This window comes from Dipteris shenzhenensis, chromosome 32 (assembly GCF_047967505.1).
Source record: "Dipteris shenzhenensis isolate YYH24624 ecotype China chromosome 32, Dip_SZ_1.0, whole genome shotgun sequence".
NCBI classification, from domain to species: Eukaryota; Viridiplantae; Streptophyta; class Polypodiopsida; order Gleicheniales; family Dipteridaceae; genus Dipteris; species Dipteris shenzhenensis.
Genome location: NC_141627.1, coordinates 44,386,738 through 44,401,430, shown reverse-complemented (window position 1 = coordinate 44,401,430; position 14,693 = coordinate 44,386,738).

The following is a 14,693-nucleotide window of genomic DNA, read 5'->3' as shown; positions in this document are numbered from 1 at the left end:
CAATGGCATGGTTTTGGACCCAAATGGTGAGCTGCTCGTATGCCCACAAGGTGTGGATGTGCAGAGAGGCCATCAAGGAAGCCACTCTTCCAGCTACATGGACACTTGCTACAAGCAAACCAAGGAAGCAACTCCTCCACTACATGAAAATTGTTGAAAATATGCGAGACAAGATTCGACCGAGCGAGTGTTAGAGGGCAAATGGGAGAGCAAGCGGGAGACAGTAGCTAGAGAGTGTAGAATGAAATATTGTGTGGTGTGAGGAGATGAGGCACCAGAACTGCAACCCCAATAAATCTATGAGCTGTATGGATTGTGTGGTGCAAGGAGACGAGGCACCGGCGGACAAACCAAAGCAATGGCAGAACTTATTGATGGCGCCAACTTAAAGTTCAATGCAAAAGATTAAAATAGAGGGCGGGTTAAAATAGACGGTGGCGCAAACATCCAAAATTGGCATGAATGGCATAGCTACCCTATTAAATAGCCTTCACTAACACAACATCTGGACCAATACCCAATTTTGTATCTATATAAACACAAAATAATTCCCAATAATTATTTTACCTTTTGAAGGAGGATGACCATCACTATACCCTTCCCAATAAGTCATGCCACAAAAGAGAAAAAAGTCCATTTACCCATGGAAAGGTGTGTTCCAAGCTGTAGACGTGTTGGCGAAGAATGCTCAATGATGACCTGGTAGGAAAGGCCACAGTTCTAGAATCTGCTACTAATGGGTCTCGCTCAAAGTACAACATATGAAGCACAACTTATCACACAGTGTACAAGTACATAGTGTGGTATGAGTATTCTCTTGCTTTCCTCTTCATACTACACACTATACCCATTCCCCACCACTTATCATACTACACACTATACCCATTCTCATAGCGTGGTATGAGTATTCTCTTGCTTTCCTCTTCGTATTACACACTATATGCATTCCCCACCACTTATCATCCCCTTCACACATTTGCCCCATACTTTGCCATTCATACTTCCACTTGCCTCACAGCACCATTCTTCCTCTTCTATCATTACATTGACCTCCTTGTAGCCCTTTCCATCTCTTCCCACCTCCTCCTTGTGACTTATTTCTCCTTAAAATTATCTTCCTTACACTCCTCTACAATTAACTCTCCCTTTTGTCCCTTCCTCCCCCATATCTTCCTCCTTTCCTCTGTGTAATCTCTAGCCTCATCCTCCCGGCCCTCTTTCTCCAGTCAAAAGCCTTGGTAGACAGAAGATAAATCTCTTAGATTCATGCTGAATGAGAATTTGTCCAATCCAAAGCTATGTTATGGAATCATACTTGTCAATCCCTAGGCCATCGATGGCTTGGAAAGAGAGGGGAAGTTTGGCATAGCCCCTCATAAAATTGGCTCACAAAGTTTGTATACTTTCCAAACTTCTGAGGGGAAGAGTCATCTCCCTCCCTTTTGCTATTCCTTGCTGTACTCCTCACTTTGAAGCTCTACCCTTTTGACACTTCCTCCCTTACTCCTTCCCTCCTCCTTTTCATGCCTCACCTTGCTTCTACACCTTGCCTTTTTGCTTCTCCCTCTTTCTCACACCCTTACCTCTTCCTCCCTTGCTCCGTCTTATGTCTACCTTGCTCCTTCATATGCCTATCTTTCTACCCTCTTCCTCCCACCTCCTTCTTAGAGACCCTTGCTTCTACATCTTGGCTTTCCACCCTCTTCCTCCCTCTCTCCTTCCTCAATCGCTCCTTCCCCATGCCCCTCCTCACTCTCTTCATTCGTACTACCCTCTTCCACCTCTTTTTGCCTTTCCACCTTCTTCCTCCCTTTCTCTTTCCTATTCATGCCTAGTCCCCCCTTTCTCCTTCCTTCCTTCCTCGATCACTTCTCACTCACTCACAGCCTCTCCCTCTGCCTTCTTCCTCACCTTCAACACCTTTTCTTCCTACGCGCTCCTCCTTTCTTCCACTATCAAAGGCTTGGGCTAGCTCAAATTGGATCCCAAGTGTTTAGATTATTCAAAAACTGTCAAAGGTAGATTGAATCCCTTCGTTAAAGGATTGGAATGTCTTAGATTGGATCCCTCTTTTCTTCTCCATCAAAGGCTTGGGTTGGATCAAATTCAATCCCAATTTTTGGATTGTTCAAGATCCGAAATCATAATTTGCACATCTTGCCATTTATTCATGTAATGTATGATAAACTATGCAATGTGAGGTCCTAAGACGTGATGCATACCTCTTCAAGCCTTTGGCGGTGTAAAAATGGCTACTATATTGCTTTACATTCTTAAAATAGGGATCATGGGGTAGCTATGCCACTTGCCCTTTTCCTCATAAGAAAGTAGGCCCACAACCATTCCCCCAATCCTTCCTCCTTCCCTCTTCATTTCCCTCATCCTTTACTATCCGTTCCTCCTTCCTCATCACTTCATACCATGCCTCTTCCTAGGGTACATCCTAGGCACTCTTTTCTTCCTCCTCCTACACTCCCCACGAGTTCTCTCTTGGCTATTCTTTTGGTTTCCTCTATTATCTCTACTCCTCCTATTGTAGTTTCCCACAAAATGGATTTAGGATCCACCTTGAGTATCACATGGGCGAGTACTCCATTATTGCTCACCATAATATATGCATAAAGCATTATTTTCAAAGGATATATTGTCATTCCTTAGCTTCTGCAAGTAACCATTAGTTGATCTATGCTTCAATTGTGCATATGACCCCCTCAACCAAGGTCAACTAATAAGAAAATGATATGCTTAGTGTGATCATTCAATGTCTAGGACCACACACCATTTACTAATATGGGAGCAACTTTGATCAATCCAAGAGGTCACACCCCTTGATGATCGACTAGCCTAAGGATGCTATGTGTGGTGGACATGCCAAAATTTTCCTTGAAAGGAATGTGAAGGCTTTGTTCTAGCCGACTACATGCAAAAATGCTTACCTAGGCAGATACAAATGCATATCATTAATGCTACAAATATATACTTTTTATTTTCTCAAGCTTGTATGGACAAGAATCCATACATATCTTATAAGTACAAGAGTAGGATAATAATATCTCTTCACATTCCTTTCAAGGATATTAAAGTAATCTAATGAAAATATAATACATGTATGGTTTGGTTATTTGTATAAACAATCAAATACATATATGTATTAAATACCCAACCCCCCCCCCTCCCCCCCACACACACACAGAGGAAATATCCAAGGATGCTAATGATCACTATACTATTTGATGTGCACCCCAACCACGCTAATCACTCAAAGGAGCTCTCTCATACTTGAACAACATATATTAGACCTTCACTGGACCATAAAAGACACTTGCATCACTCAAGAAAGAGAGAAGAAGTTGGGGATAATCCCTCAATACAAGCTAGTAGATTGCAATGGCATTAGCGAGCTAAAAGAAGAAGAATAGTGTATACACCAATATGAACCATCTACAGTGGTAGATAGTTCATGTTGGTGGATACACTCTTCTTCTTCACATTAGTGTATACAATAGTAGGAAGCCGAGACTCTTTTAGAACCCCTCTATTTAGGTGAGGAATCACTAATATAGGCTCCTTAAGGTGAGTAGGAACATACTCTATAGCAGTATAAGTTTAACAAATACTAGTAGATCCCCACACCATTTGCTAATTCCCTCTAGTGAGGATATAGATTGATATACAAGATTCATGTCATCTGGAGAGAGAAGCCAAAGCTCATGGTGCAATTTGGAGTTAGGTGGCCTCCAATCAGGGTAAGCATGTGATCAAACAATGGCTACATTCTTAAAAGAATGAGATAAAGCCTTCCACAATCCCATGGCAAGATGAACCACATTTGGTGAAGAAAAATGCTACTTGACACATAGTTTGTGTCAATTATTGGCTTCTCAATGCAGGTACTATGCATGATGTTAACCCATTGCCAAGATTAGATGATCTCCTGAATGAATTACGAGTATCACTCTATTTTACCTCACTTGGTTTGGCTTCAGATTATCGGTAGATAGCCCTCAATCCCACAAATGCCCCAAAAATGGCCCTCATAATTTAACAATGTCATGGGTCATAGGAATTCAAAGTGATGAAATTTTGCTTGTCCATTGCGAGCAACACGTTCTAAAGATTAGTCAACCTAATTTTCTAAGATCTCATCGATGACATTCCAATACATGCTAAAGACTAGGTGACACATTTGATAGTTCTCATCAAATTTGGAACATTTACAAAGTAATAATATTTGGTTGTATCGAAAAAAGTGCAACTCTTTTGGGGATCGTCTTATGATCCTAATCTTTCTTAGTGGGAGTACACAACTTTTATGGAAAACATCTGTTGCAAGTCTTCCATGGGGAGCATAACCAAGTTTGATTTCTAGAAAAAAACTCAACGTGTGGAATAATTGAGGGTTTGTAAGGGATTGATGACCACCAAATAACAAAGAGATGTCTACAACAAGTGAGGACAAAATCTTTAATTTAGTGACAATATAAACTACCAAAATCAATAAGGACTATTATGGCTATGAATTTAAATAAGCAATTACGGTGCTGACAAATATCAATTAGTGACTAATTATGCATGTGAATGGGTTGCCTCACAAGCCCACTACTAATGTGTTTCCTAGTAACTTTGTGAGCGATGTTGAGTCAATTACATTAATTTGCATATTTTGAAGAGCTAGATTTTCTCTGATGGAAGGCTTACGTTTGTATTTCACTACATGACCATAAAGGCCACAATTGAAACACCGAGGTCTACTATTGGTTCTATGAGACCCCCCTCTATAATCAAGGGATTGACTCCTAGGAAGCGGGAAGTCTCCAATGTCAAGTGCTCTTACCTACCAAATCTTCACATCATGGAAAACCTATCATTAAATTGGTGTGTCCTTGATCATCATCATGGCCATGCGGCAAGGACCCATTATGCGAGGGCCTATAGAGGAATTATAGCTAGCTAACTAGACCACCTAACTTGAGTAACCTTATTATGCTTAGACGCATGATGTAACTATTGATCTAACATTCCCTAGAACTAGCTATGGACTCTACAGCTAGTTAACCAAACCATCTAACTCTTCCCTTTAATGTGATTCCAATAAAAGAGGAGAGGTGGATAATACAACTTCAAAAATTATGCATTGAAGGCTGGATGGAGAAAGACACCAAGAGAGTGGACATTTTTATGAACTGCATTTATAACGTTGAAAGGCCCATATCTCAAAGGATAGAACTTAACATTGGGACTATGCTACAATCTCTCCTTAGAAAGATGTTGTATACCATGTCACCTTCTTCAAAACTCCAAGGCTGCCTATGCTTGTCATCTTGGTCCCTGTATTTGGCTTAGGTTTTGCTCCAAATGATGATGGACCAACAAGACTGATGGAGATCCTGGAGATATTTGGAAAAAAGTCTCTACTTTAGCAATATCTCTGGTTGCCTTGGAAGAAGAGGCTTTGAATTGAGGAGCCTACAAAGCCAAGTCCATGGGGAGAGTTGGCTAAACTCCATGGCACACTTCAAAGAAATCTTTTATAAGCATGTTGCATGGCCAAGATATGAGTCCCAACTCTTGAGCTTAAGTTGGCTATAGATTCTATAATCTGGCCAATTCCATTTGGCCATTAGTGTGGAATGCAAGGCTATAAACATTTAAGGTGTGTGTCCATAGACTATCACAAAGTGGTCTAGTATGTGGAGAAATTTGGAATCTCTATCAAACCCAATAGAAGAGTGTAGCCCAAAATGTACAGAGCATTCTAAAATCTATCCATACCACATAGATGCATTCATGTCCCTTTTAGTTGTGGGAAGTATAGAGAGAAACCATTGAAGTATGTTCTCAAGGTATGGAGGGAACCTAGAGAGCCCATGATTAACTTTATGTTCTTTTAATGAGTTTCTCCATATCATGCCTAAGATGTGACCAATAAAGTGTCTCTATAAATGCATTACTTCCAAAGTGTCTAGTAGTGAAAGAGGAGCAATGTTCCTTGATGAGATAGTCTCTAAGATCCTTGGGGTCACACGGTTCGTCCAATTTATAGAGATAGGACTGTTTGACTATGTAATCCAAAAAAGGCTCTCTATTTTGAGTTGTGACCAACCCATTCATAAAGCCCTTGTTTTGTCATGAAGGCTGTCTTTCATGTATCAACTTCCTTGATTCTCACTTGATGGTACCCACTCTCAAGGTCAAGCATGGTGAATAACCTTGCTCCCTATAGTTGATCGAATAAATCATCAGTCCTAGGAAGAGGATACCTATTCTTCATAGTATACTTGTTCAAGGTTCTATAGTCAATGTACAATATATAAGATCCATCATACTTGGGAACCAAGACGATTGGAGAGGCACATGGAGAGGAGAAAGGGTTGATATATCCAAGATTTGTAGTTCTTGGAGTTGCCTCTTGATTTCTTCATTCTCTAGGGCCTGCTTTTGTAGAGAGGTGTATTTGAAACAAAAGAGCCTCGAACTAAATCAATCACATGCTCCATTGACTTGATAGGATAGAGGAGGTTGCCAAATCGAGGGACGTTTTTACATCAACATATTGTGTGCATTTGGAAGTGATCCTGAAGGAGGGGTTGCTACAACATGTTTCATGAGATGAAAAAGAAGTAGTAGATGCAACAACAAATGTTGTAATAGATGTGGGAGCGGTGAATAGAATAGCCACATATGGGATAGGAGATGTTGTAGTAGCAGATTGAAAGGCAACAGATGTAACAATAACAAACCACGTATGTGACTGTAGCAAATGTAATAGTAGAGAATATACTAAATGGGGGAGGAGCTGGAACAGAGGCTGGACCAACTGGGATACATGTTGAATCCACAAAAGTAAGTGCGATAGAGGTTGAGGGTGAACTCATGTCGAAAGGAGAGCTTTAAGATAGAGTAGAAAGATATGGAATGTCCCTACTCTCTGAATGTGGTTAGTACATTGTTGGGTTGGAAGGTGAATGTCCTTCCATATTTAACCAACTTGCACATGTTCTCTCTAGCCTGCAATAGTAATTTTACAAGACATTGCTAAGTAACTTTCAAAGATTGACCTTTGTTCATCCATAAGAGAGTGTATGATGTGGATGAGCTTGAGTAGGTAGCTGGAGCTTCTTGGCAAGATCAAATTCTTTTGACTTCCATTATCAGACATGAATGAAACTAGACACTGCTTCAATTGATCAAATTCTTTTGACATCCATTATCAGACATGAATGAAACTATACTCTACTTCAATTGGCCTTTGGTGATTAAAAAGGATCCCCTCTGAGCCTTGTGAGTGCCAACACCTTGGGACCACCTCCTATTGTATATTGTGAAATAGCTTGTCCTGGCTTACTTTAAAGATCTTCCATGTGTGGAGCATCTTCTCCTTGTACCCAACTCATCTCATGTCAATGATTTTTTTTTTGGGGGGGGGGGAGGAGTTCGTGGAGTCCTTTTTGGGTTGTACTTGGACTGAATCGCTTCAATGTAATGCTCCCTTAGTGAGCTTGATGGTTTCAAGATAGAGCTTTCCTTTTTAAGAGAATGGTTTGGACTAAAAATGGGAGTAATGAGAAGACTTGACTTGGTGGCTTGAGCGAGGAGGAGATGGAGATCAACTATGATGTCCCTCTACAAATCTCCCTCCCAAATCTTGTGACTACCACTCCCATCCCTTTCAGTTGGGATAGAGCCTATATTGACTTTTATCACAGAGTTCTCGCCTCTCAACTAACGCTCTGATCTACAACAGCAACCTTTGTCTTCTTGCATAGGAGCGACACCCGTGGGCCCCCCCTTCCTCAATACCCAAGACATAAGTCAAAGAGGAGCCCGGAAGCTTTACAGGCGGAAGTAAATTGAGAGGCAATCGTGAACTCACTAGAGCACTTCCAACAAGAGAAGCCAAAGCGTTAATCCTTGTGCCTCTCACCCGGGGGTGCTATAGCAGACAAAGGGAAGTTTTTTCTGCATCCCCTCGAAGGCGCTCTCTTATGGCAGTTGCCGAACCACAGAAGCTATCGGAAGAGAGACCCAAGCTTCAGCAGGAGGATCCACATGTCAGCCCTAAGGAGTTAAAAAAAAAGAATGGTGCACTAAGCAACGCGGCCGACGAACAACTAGTAGGCTCCCACAACTCCAACAGAGGAGAGAATGCGCCTGAGAACCCACGAGCAACTCATGCACGAAGTGACACAGCTCCCGAAGCGGAAAAAGCTCATCAAATAGGTAAGACTATTGCTGCAGTCATTGACGAGGATGATCTCGAGGGTGCTGGGGTTCCTCCATGGCCCTCGCCCACTAGTAGCATACTTAAAAAGTTGGTGCCATGACAGTTGCGTGAAAATGAGATTGATATATTGTCAGCGTGCACTTCCTGCAAGGTGGTACTCCATCTTCCTTTTTGATAGCCCTAAAGCCACTTCTAAGGTCCTCCCACATGGTGTGGACCATAAGAAATGCCCCTCTCTATTTCCAGATGCGACATGCCTTGGTCTACCAAGCTTCCAATGTGGGTTGGACTTCCTAATTTACCTCTGTCTCCTTTTCATCGAGCAGCATCATTATGCGGGTCCTTGGGCAAAGTCTTGAGTGTCAAAAGAGAGTTGTTGAATCAACACAAGGGGTAACCCTCAGGTCTGTGTGTAACTTGACCTTGCTGAAGACCTCCCTGAGATGGTATTACTTCTCAACAGGAGAGGGGACGTTGTTAGGGAGCAACCCCTCATTTATAACAATCTCCCTTACTCATGCTTTCTTTGTGGTCTATAGAGCCATACAGTTAAAAGTTACCCACCCAAGAAATCCAAGCTTAAAACACTTGCCAATCCACCAGACTGCTACCAGAGAGAAGTGGGTACCGAAGGACACCACTCCCCCCCCCCCCCCCGCCCCACCCACTCAAGATCTTCTTGGTCCCTCCCACTAAGGCTGACCCTCCCTTTGATAAGAGCAGCCCTGCTGACAATAGTGCTCCTGTTTTTCCTGTTAATAACTCTTTTAACGCTCTGGCTGACTCTCCATCAAAGGATATGATTATTGAGAAACCCAAGAGTGAGATGGAGGAGGTTTGGTCCAAATACTTTGAAGATGAGGTCCTAAAAAGTGACGATTTGCTCTCGGAGGAGGCAGATTTAGAAGAGGAGCTCCTCTCCACCCTAGTGTCGAGAAAGACACAGTGGTCAAATAAAAAGCAGTGGTTCAATCTCATGCTAAAAGAAGGCTTTCCCATGCTAAGGATCCTATTGTCTTGCCAAAGTGCCCCAACCTCCAGGGCTAAGAAGGGGCAAAAGGAACATGTTAGGTAAGCCCATGTCTTTCCTCACACTTAGTGTGAGTGGATTAACAGACCCCACTAGAGGGGTGTCATCTCTAGGTGGGCTGAAAGAACAATACCTTTCTCCCAGCTTTTAATCAATTCAAGAAGTCAAATGTACCAAAGATGATCTTGAATTTAGGATGATGTCGATTAACAAGAGAAGAAAAGGGTTTTTTACTGATCATGAGGCAGGGAAGGGAGGTACAACCATTGGTATTCTATCATATTATGAACAAATTTTTAAGAATGATGTTTCATATGTAAGCCATAGATGGATGCATTACATTGCCTTGAGAATGGTGTTATTTTTTGGGTTGTGTCAATTTATGCTCCTACTAGCTCTCTTGATCGAGTGATTACTTGGTAGTTGATGGAGGGGTTAGATGGAAATGTTTTTTTGATGGGGGACTTTAACATGGTGGAATTTAGAAGGGATAGATGGATGGGCAAGGGCACCATGCTAAGGATGTTGAATTGCATGCTTGGGAGGAGCTTAAAAATGCCTTTCAGCTTATAGACCCTGACTCTGCGGGTTAGTTCACTTGGACTAATCGACAGATTGGAGAATATAGAGGAGAAGCCTGTCTTGATAGATTCTACATATCTCACCATTTATTGCTCAACACCTCCAAAGTTGTACAAACTTTTCTACCCTTCCTCTTTTTGCCACAAACCAGTTATGCTTAGCTACGATTTTGGTCAAGTTCAAAAATCCTCGTCATGGTTCAAGGCTGACCTTAGCCTTTTTCGGTTTAAGTCAGTTTAGTGCTAGATCTCTTAGGTAGGGAGCAATTAGGACTGTGGACAAAATGCATCTTCCTTTTGGTAGTGTTGTGAAGGACGCACAACAAATTTTAAAGAATGCAAGAAAAAATAGAGCATTAATAAGGGCCATGAGGTTGGATATAATCAAGGAGACTATGGAGGCGCTAGAATTGAGGGCAAGACAAGGATGCAATAGTGCTCAAGTAGAACTAGTACAAGCTAAGGTTGACTTGCTAAAATTGGAAAGGGCTAGACTGCGAGAAGCTCGGATTTATTTAAGGGACTGGTGGGTTGGCAACATTGACGGGCCAACCAAGGAAGTTTTTAATCTAATCAGAAGAAATAAGAAAGAGGTCCCGTGAGGAAAGAGGAAGTATTTAATCTGATTAGAAGAAAGAGGTCCCATGAGGACATCCCCTTTTTGGAAGTTGCCGCGAGTCTCAGTGGGTTAAGATACTGAGAATTTGGAGTTCATTACTAATCACTTTCAAAAGTTGCTCTCACCCTCTAAGCAGGTTACTCCTGACATACGCCTAGTTTGAGAAAAGAAGTAATCTATCTTTTACTGAGCTATATAGCCTCACATGCACCTGTTGTGATTGCTCTACATTTTTTCATTGAAGATAAAGAAATTGTTGACCGCTTCTTTGATAACCATGATATACCATAGTCATTTTCAAAGTATCCATGAAATCTTGGATGACTTACTTTGTATTTTATTCCAGACTTTCTTGTAACTTGATGTGCCTTGAGACTCTCTTGGTTGCATTCTAGTGAGATCATTTTGGATTGCCATAAATTGTGCTAACGATATACTTGCATAACAAATATCTAGCTTGAGTAGTTGCTCTTATAGGGGATCTTTTGGCAATGCTTGCTCTTCTTGTTAGACCTTTTTTCTATGTGATTGAGTAGTCAGTGTGACTCTGTCTTGTGTATTTGATGTCTTCCATTTTGATTCTATCAAGCACTACGTCTTTGGAGGTTATGACTTTTTGGTCGATGGGATCATACAAGTTGTATGTTTTGCCCTCATCACTATATTGTTGAGATTTATACATCAATTTGATTGGAGTGGTACAAATCCACATCCATGTGATTGGTGGATGTGGATCTTGGATAAGTTTTGGATTAGATGATGAGGACTTGGTTCCTACATAATGGGTGGTCAACTCCCCTTCTATGGATGGTGTGGATCATTCTTAACCTTATGGTGATAGGTAATCCCATTTGATTGGATCTACTTCTTGTGTGATCCTTCATCCCTCTTGCTCTATTTCTAATGTGATCCTCCATCTATCTCCATCCCTCTTGTGAGTGTTTCCATTCTTAAGCATGGCCTTCCTAAATGCAACATTATATTGGAGCCTTGTGCTCTTCTCCCACTCCTCCTTTAAGCCATTTGTAGATTAGTGAGCTGCCCATTTAATACAAATGTCTTGGAGAACTGTTACACACCAAACAAGCTTCAATTAGATTCTCATTATTCTTAATATGTTTTCTTAAGTATTCATGGGCATCCACATTTCTCTTTATAAAAAGGCTCAAGAAATTTCCAATATTGCATGGATAAGGCATTTATTGTCTTGTTGAGTCAAATAAATACTATGTCCCTAAACTTTATTGTCTAGCAAGGACAAATAGTCAAAATTTATCCTACGTTGTTAGATTTTTGGTTTGATTGCCTCAAAAACACTTTGGATTTCTCAAGATCATGATTTTAACCTCACTTCTTTTTTTAAGATTCTCCTTCGAGTTCTTTCTCCTCGCTTGACTCTTTGCATCACCCTTTGCCATCTCCATTGTATTTGTCTACTACCTCTCTAGCCCCAACAACCTCTTTGGCAACATCTATGTCACACACCTTAGCTAATTACCATATCCATTATGTTCTCTCGTAAGGTACTTGTTCTTATATCTCTTTCGTGGCACATCTAGTGTAAGTAACCTCTCTAGCATCTTCTTTGGCACAAGCAAGCTCCTTTTTAAAGTATGACTTAAAGGAAGTTTTTGTTAATAGAGCCATTTTTTGGCCACTTTGCTAGAATTTTAGATAACGAAAACATAGAAGATACATTCTGAGGGATAGTCCCTGTGAGGACACAATGGAAGCGAAGAGGGAGAGGGAGCCCGATACATGTAAGAGGGGTACAATGTCCCACACTTGGCACCTCTTGCCTAAACCATAGAGCCCTTTTGAATTTTCCAACTTGAAAAGCCAAAGGTGGGTCTAAAAGCAAGCATCACCTAGTTGACCCGCTAAAATGAGACTCTTGGTCAGCTTAGGCACATGTCTCACATTTTTCAAAATAAATGCAGACCTATTTGCAAAAGAAAACTTTTTGTCACCTTCTCCCACTGTCACATGCATAGTTATTTCCAAGATGCACACAACTTGTCTTTCCACTATCATAAGGGGAGAACCATTTCCTATGGAGAGTAACATGGAATGAAGTATCAGAATCCAAAATCCAATCCTGGGAATATGCATCATCTGAAGTGGTAAGCAACTTTGCAGGTATAGTAGACACGAAGAGAATGCCATTGTCACTATTATCAATAACTGCATTGATCTCCTCGATCTTCACCTTTCCTTTTTCCTCCTTTGGGCTCTCTTCCTTCTTATTTGCATCCCAATTTGCATTCTTTTTCTTATCCTTTTTCTCCCTTTTTAGCTTGTAGTAATCTATTTTCATGTGGCCCTTCTTGCCACAATGGTAAGACTCAATGTTCCGTGCCCTACATTTGCTATGAGACTTCCCACTTTCTTAGGACTTCCTTCTGAATTGTGATCTGCCCCTTTTGCACATTTAAGTTTGCATCCTGCTTGTTGCCATCCATAGACTTTCATATAATCTCCTCGGCCAACAAGTTGCCCACAACATTATCAAACTTTAGTACTCCACTAGGTGCAATACTGACAGCTGTACGGAAGGTATCCCATGAGGATGGCAATGAGACAAGAGGAATATTGCCTTAGTCTCCACTTCAATATTCAGCTTCCTGGCTAAAAATAATATTGAATTGATTCAAATGAGAAGCAATGGAGACCCATTCCTTCATCTGCAGTGCAAAACAACCTCTTTATGAGGTAAACTTTAGTAGAGGCAGTTTCCTTCTCATAAGTGGCACATAATTTCTTCCACAAATCTTTCGTAGTCTACTCATTTACTACTATGAAAATAAATTGACTCTGCAGGGTGAAGTCTAAGAATTTGCTAATGCATCCGACTCATTCCAATCATCCTCAGACATAGCTGTAGGCTTAGCGACAATCCCTTCCAAGGGTTTAATCTGGTTCTTTTGGATAAGCACATCCCTTATCTGTTCTTACCACAAAGAAAAGTTTATCCCATCAAACAACGCTGAAAAACTCATTTTAGACATGGAAAATGATGAAATAGGGTTATCATCTATATGAACCTTGACAAGCTCTATGGGCTTGTCCTAAAGTACCTCCCTCATGAAATGGTACCCCAAATGCTAGTACCTACAAGAAAGAATCACACCAAATACCATGTGCACCCAAATATGTATGCCATAATGGAGGGTAATATCACCAAAAAACTCAAATCTCAAAGCATCAAAATGCATCTAACTCATGTGCATATACTATGCATCCATATGAGTAAATTTGGCCCAAAAGAAAATGCCAATTTGCAATGACAAAACAATGGTAAACTCAATGCTAATAAGAGCCAAATGCCTTAAGCATAACACTGTCCATGGGCATAAGCATCATCAATGTTTCATCTAAGAAAGCATAGCACAATCAATGCATCAACTGCAATGTGTCAAAGCATAGCACAATCAATGCATCAACTACAATGTGTCAAAGCTGTCCCTCATCATTAAATAGCATCTGTGTGCTAAATGTCCATCAATAAAGCATCCCACGAGCAATCTGGGCCTATCAGCGCATCTAACAAGGATTGCAATGCATTCAAATGGCATGTAAAGCATCCACTGCAACCCAATGCAAATCACGAATGAGTGCATATATGGCTCAGACTGCAACCATAGTAATCTGCATAAGGTATGTTCCAAAAATCATGGCCTTAAGGCAATGGCCGATACTGCAAAGCAAATCTAAGGTGCCTCAGAACACGGATGTCATGCATATCCAAACTCAGAAAAGCAATCTACAAATATCTCTCTTCTGTCGCAACTTCAAAATCTCATCCGAGGATGGAGTAAGAGCCAGTCAACGCTTGCATTTACTTGTAAAAATGAACCTTAGGCAAAGTAAAATGCAAGGGATACCCTTATCTGCCATGTGGCAATCAATGAGAAGGTCTTGGAAACTTTGAGAAATTTCTTGCAAAGAGACGACAGAAAAACACAGAGAATCACAACTCCTTCGATTCTTCACGGAATGGCAAATAACTTTGCAGACAGATGTTTCAGGCAGTCCCAGATCCAATGGGATAGACAACTTTGCAGATGGAGGTCCAAATGTTGAGATCCCACTCACACAGGAAATGATGAAATGAAGACGTCAGAGTAGACAAGCTTCATCACAGCTTAGAAGTTCATACAATTGGAAGCAGCTTCACAAGTAGAAGTCTTGGACCTGCTCTAGATCCACCGGGAGTGTCAAAATTGCATATGATGGCCT